Source organism: Nicotiana sylvestris, chromosome 4, assembly GCF_000393655.2.
Source record: "Nicotiana sylvestris chromosome 4, ASM39365v2, whole genome shotgun sequence".
In the NCBI taxonomy this organism is placed as follows: Eukaryota; Viridiplantae; Streptophyta; class Magnoliopsida; order Solanales; family Solanaceae; genus Nicotiana; species Nicotiana sylvestris.
The window spans coordinates 155,830,706-155,836,773 of record NC_091060.1 but is presented as its reverse complement, the minus strand read 5'-3'; positions in this window follow the sequence as shown (position 1 = coordinate 155,836,773).

Here is a 6,068-nt window from a genome sequence, read left to right as displayed (position 1 = left end):
TTTGACATAGTAAAATAGTGGTTGGATTTTAAAACTGACTCTGAAGTCGCTATAGGCATGCTTTCTAATAGTGAATTAAAGTAGTATTTGAGAGAATTCATTTCAGGAAAACAAACCGTTAGTTAGACCAACTTCGAAGCAAACTAATTAATAACTGAATTGACTTATTTAAACTAAACTGATTTTAGATCCATAGGCAAAGTTTCTGATGTTGTTTCCTATAGGCATGATATCTAATTGTTTAAGAGTTGATGTTAGAAACTCGTAGGCATGATAACAAATGAAAATACATGTAAACACTGGTTATAATAGAAGTTGAACTGGATCATATCCTATAGGCATGGTATCTACTTGTGAAATTGATTTTAAGACCTATAAGCATGATTTCTATTATTGGAACTACTTGAAACCTATAGGTATGATTTCTAACATGGTAAGGCAAACATAGCAAATATAATATCCTATAGGCATGGTTTCTGCCCATATTACCCTACGAGTATGTAACTACCCACACCTTTCACTAGTTACCCCAATAATCATTTACAAATTATTACAAACCAGATGAATGAATTACATAAATAGATAAAAAGGAAAAGAAGAAGCTACACTATAGGGAGCCTGGAGCAGGCCCAAGTGATTTCCCAAGACCTCCAATAGCCTTAAATGCCAAATTCATAGACAATATCATTGTCTAGGCGCGTCAAAGTTCCATAAAGATCTCAAGGATCCCGGGTAGTGCTCACACCTAGACTTTATAACCAAATTGAGTAAGTGCAGTGTGGAAGGGTCAGCCTCAGTGTGCCAGAGTTCAGAGGGTTCTCAAGAGGATCCCAAGGATGTACACACACTGGAGGGGGCAGAAACTAGTGACTTAGGAGTAGAGTGAGAGTGCTTGACACAGTTTGAAAGGTTTTAGTGGGAAAACAGTGTTAAAAAGAGATTTGCTTGAAATAGTTTTGTAAGAAAACGCACAGGGAGTTACTAAATAAGACAGTTTAAAAAAGTAAGGTGACTAACAATCAGTTAAACCAAATACAGAACCAGAAAGAGGTTCATCAACACTTCAATACATGTAGTCAAATAGGTGCACACATCCACTTAGGGGTAATGGGGATTTGGGTAAGCATAGGGCATATAGCAAGCACAGATGCACATAGGTACAGAGTCAGAGGAGCTTAAAAAGGGGTCAAGGCTTTTAAAGTATAGCATGAACTGTAGAGTTAATACAGAATCAATAGGCTTAGGATAGCCAATTACTTCATACAGGAAAGTGCATGCCAGGGATCAGAGAAACATACTCACATTTTGTCATACTCGAAGGGGATCCTAAAGGGTATATAGCATGCAACAAAGAAGATAGTGAAGTATACATGTTAATTGCATGTTGAACACCAAAACCATAGATAGAAGCATATTAGAAACATGACAAATTGAAGTAATAGGAGAAACATATTGTTTTGGGACTTGAATTAAAATTGGAACATACCAGTAATGGGATAGTAAGCACAAAGTGAAAGAGAAACCAGTAGTTAGCCTTGGCTTGCAGCCGGCTGACTTTAGACAGTAGTAAGTAACACAAAAGAGAGTAGAAAGCTTTTAGTGTGAAAAAGAGAGTTTTTGAACCAATGTGTTTGTGTTTGTGTCAATGAGAAAGTACGTATATATAGTAGTTCAAAACTAGGTAAAATAAGGCAAGAATCACAATAGTACAGTAATTATGTAACTCAGAACCAATTAGAGCAAAATTAGTAAAAGTATTCCCATAAGTTAAGTGAATTCGTTCAAATGGTAAGAACAAGTAACAAATAAGGAAAGAAATAAATGTATAACCAATAAGGAAAGATTTCAAATTCAGTAAGTATAGGGTAAACAATTAGGGCTAAGTTCAGAAAACTCTAATTAAGGAGATAATCAGTAGGAATAAAATACTAATGCAGACAAGGTAGGCAAATCAATCAATTTGAATAGAAAGAGTAGGAATCAAAGGTTTAAAGTAAGGTCTTCCAATCAAACCATGAAATAGGGAATCCATAATCTATCAAAGAGAAAATCATGCTTCACTGTTCAGCATATAAATAGAGTAAGATAAGAACAATCAGACATAGCAAACACGAAGGTTAAACAACACTAGTAGAAAGAAGCAAGTCTTGAACAGTCAAGATGGACACAAGCACATAGAAGTGATATAAGTTAGGCTAAAAACTTGATAGGAACATATTCGAGGCAAGATAGTCACAGAAACTCAAACAAGAAATGATCAGTCATACTAATACACAGAACCAAACGAAGAAACTTAGAAAATTAGGGCTTTCAACATAGAGGAGTTGAAGAGGTAGTAAAATCATAGAATAAGTCAAAAATATGCAAGAAATAAAGTTTAAACACAAAGAATAAGTTAAACAAAATTTTAAAAGAAGTTCTGAAACCCTAATTTTTAGAAGAAGGTGAAAAACACTTGAAATCAATTATTCTTGAAAAAGAGTTCCAAGGATAGTGTAAAACATTAAATAAACAAACTCAAATCGTCTTAGATCTGTACAGATCTAAGAGATATAGGAAGAAATTAGGGTTTCAGAAGAAACCCATAGAGAGATGAAAGAACCTGTCTAGAATCCCAAGGATCGTAACAAATACAACATGATTTTGCTCAAAATCACACTAAAGTAGCCAAGAACAGACAAGGGACGAACCCTAGATGTAAGTCGGCATGGCCGTGGGCCCTTGAAGACCTTAGAGAAGGCATGCATGGCATGAGAGAAGCCATTGGAGGCTTAGGAGACGATGAAAGGTCACCGAAGATGACTGGAGAAGAAAGGTCGGCGGTTGAAGGGCTAGGGTTTGGTTGAGAGTTACTAAGAGAAGAGAGGATCTTAGGGTGGAGGATTTGGAAAAATGGTTAGGGTTGGGGGCCGTTTGGAATAAAAAAGGCAAGAACGAACGAGGGTCGTTGATCTGAACGTTGATCTTTCAGATCAACGTCCAGGATTTGATAGGTTTTGGGTCGGGTAGGGGTAATTAGGGCCTGGGTCGGGTTATTTAATCCGAAATTAGGTTGGGTTGTTGGGTTCAATTAAGGCTAAAATCGAAATGCAATCTGGCTATATTTTAAATAGGCAGTTTAATCCCATATAATTTATAATAAATAATAAATAATTTCTAAAAATAATTTCATGTACTAAAATGATTTAAAATAGATATTTAATATTTTAAAATATAGAATATAAATTTTCTGCATATAAATATAATTATACATTAATAGGGCTAATATTGTAATTATATGCAAATTAGCTTTAAAAATGCAAAATACAATTATAAAAATGCACTAAAAATATTTTAACAATATTTTGGCATAAATATAGAATTTAGATGACTAAATTACAACAATAATAATTTGAGGGGTAATTATCGGGGATTTTATGAGTAAAAGGGGAGGAAATAAATCAATTAAAAATCTTTAAAATTATAGAAAATTTATAAAAACCTTGTGCATGCTTATATATGCATATATATATATATATATATATATATATATATATATACTATTTTGAAAGTATTTATGCATATTAAAAATATATAGGAAAAAACTGGGTATCAACAGTTGGCCCTCTTTACTTGGGAAGGATAAATGAGTTTCGGGTAAAGCAATTATGGCCAATTTTGATTGGCCGGGATGCTTTGGAAGACAGGGGCCAGACTCCAATTTTCGAGCTACTTACATATCCCTGGTTTTATAGAAATCAGGCCATGTGTAGTAAAGGGTTCATCTACGAAATATGCCGATGAAATTATTGCAAGAACGGACACGCGATGACGAAGCGGCTATGGTGAGCGGTTAAAACTTGGGATGGTTGGAGGGAATTGGAGCGAGATCACTCCTGCTATGATAGCGGTTGCTCACTGGTTACCTACAGATAGAAGATGCTACAAGCATGTATTTGCAAATAATTAAACATGATGCAAATTCCCCTTGGACCATGAAGGTTGCCTTCGGACGGTTGAAGATGACGTAGTCAAACCATGACGTCTTGGGCCATGAATTATTTAGTGAGGGATTCGTAGGCCATGAAATTTTGTTCTCGGGACATGAAGATGGTGCCTCCGAATCATGACGCATTTGAATAATGATATGCAAGTTTGAGAGATCCTCAGGCCATAACATGGTGTCTTCAGGCTATGAGAATGATGCCTTAGACTATGACGCCTTTGGATAGGTTGGCGATATTTCAGCCCATAATATGCAATAGTCATGATGTTATCAAGACAATAGTTAGTCTTGTGAAATGGAGGGCAGATCTTAGCCTGATTGAAAAGCGATTAAAGAGTACTTGGAAATAGAGCAATATTCGTGCAAATAGGGACATTGCTTAATCTCATGCAGATGGGGAGGTAAGTATTAGACTCATGCAAGTATGGAGGAAAGGATTAGCCTCAAACGAGTATGGAGTCAGGGATTAGACTCATGCAAATAGGGAGTCAGTGATTAGACTGATGCAAATAGGAAGGCAAGGATTAGCCTCATGCAAGTATGGAGGCAGGGATTAGCCTTATGGAGTCAGGGATTAGATACATGCAAATATGAAGGCAGGGATTAGCCTCATGCAAGTGTGGAGGCAGGGATTAGCCTTATAGAGTCAAGAATTAGATACATGCAAATAGGAAGGCAGGGATTAGCCTCATACAAGTATGGAGGCAGGGAGGAGCCCCATGGATTCAAGGATTAGACTCATGCAAATGGGGAGGCAGGGATTAGCCTCATACAAATGGGGAGGCAAGGATTAGCCTTATGCAAGTATGGAGTCAGGGATTAGACTAACGCAAATAAAGAGGCAAGGATTAGCCTCATACAAGGGTGGAGTTAGGGATTAGACTCATGCAAACATGGAGTCAGGGATTAGACTCATGCAAATAGGGAGGCAGGGATTAGCCTCATGCAAATGGGGAGGAAAGTATTAGCCTCATGCAAGTATGGAGTCAGGGATTAGACTCATACAAATAGGGAGGCAAGGATTAGCCTCATGCAAGTATGGAGTCAGGGATTAGGCTCATGCAAATAGGGAGGCAGGGATTAGCCTCATGCAAGTATGGAGGCAAGGATCAGCCTCAAAGAGTCAAGGATTAGACTCATGCAAGTATGGAGGCAAGGATTAGCCTCATGCAAATATGAAGGCAAGGATTAGCCTCGTGGAGTCAAGGATTAGACTCATGCAGATAGGGAGGCAAGGATTAGCCTCATGCAAATATGGAGTCAGGGATTAGACTCATGCAAAGAGGGAGGCAGGGATTAGCCTCATACAAGTATGGAGGAAGGGATCAGGAGTGAAGGATTAGACTCATGCAAGTATGGAGTCAAGGATTAGCCTCATGCAAATGGGGAGACAAGGATTGGCCTCATGCAAATATGGGTGACAGGGATTAGTCCCATGCAAATGGGGAAGCAAGGATTAGCCTCATGCAATGGAGGCAGGGATTAGCCTCATGGAGTCAAGGATTAGACTCATGCAAATAGGGAGGCAAGGATTATCCTCATGCAATTATGGAGGTAGGTAATAGCCTCGTGGAGTCAAGGATTAGACTCATGCAGATAGGGAGGGAAGGATTAGCCTCATGCAAATGTGGGGGACAGGTATTAGTCCCATGCAAAGAGCGAGTAGCAAATAAGAGTAGTGTATGTCTTAGCTGGAGATTTATTTGATGTTTGATGGCCTGATTGATAGTGAATTATCTTTGTGTATACATGTTTTGCGAATGCTATAGTCACGTCAAATGTGCCTACGTTCAAAGAAAAATTGTAAGTTTTGTAGGGGAAGGTTGGTTCATGATCATGTCGGCTAGCTTTGCTTTGCTCCGTTCTAAAAGCCTTTCGAGTTCCCCTGGGTGACACCTGATTGTTATGGAAATAGAGTTTTCAAAATATGCAATTAATAATAAAAAAAAATAGAGTTGTTTTGAAAACGTATTGATATATCAAGTAATTTTTGATGAACTAGTGACTGTAACACATCTCGAAGGCATTGCAACTCTCTCATATTGGAATTTTAAGGGTCTTCCTCAAAATTCTGCCCTAGTTT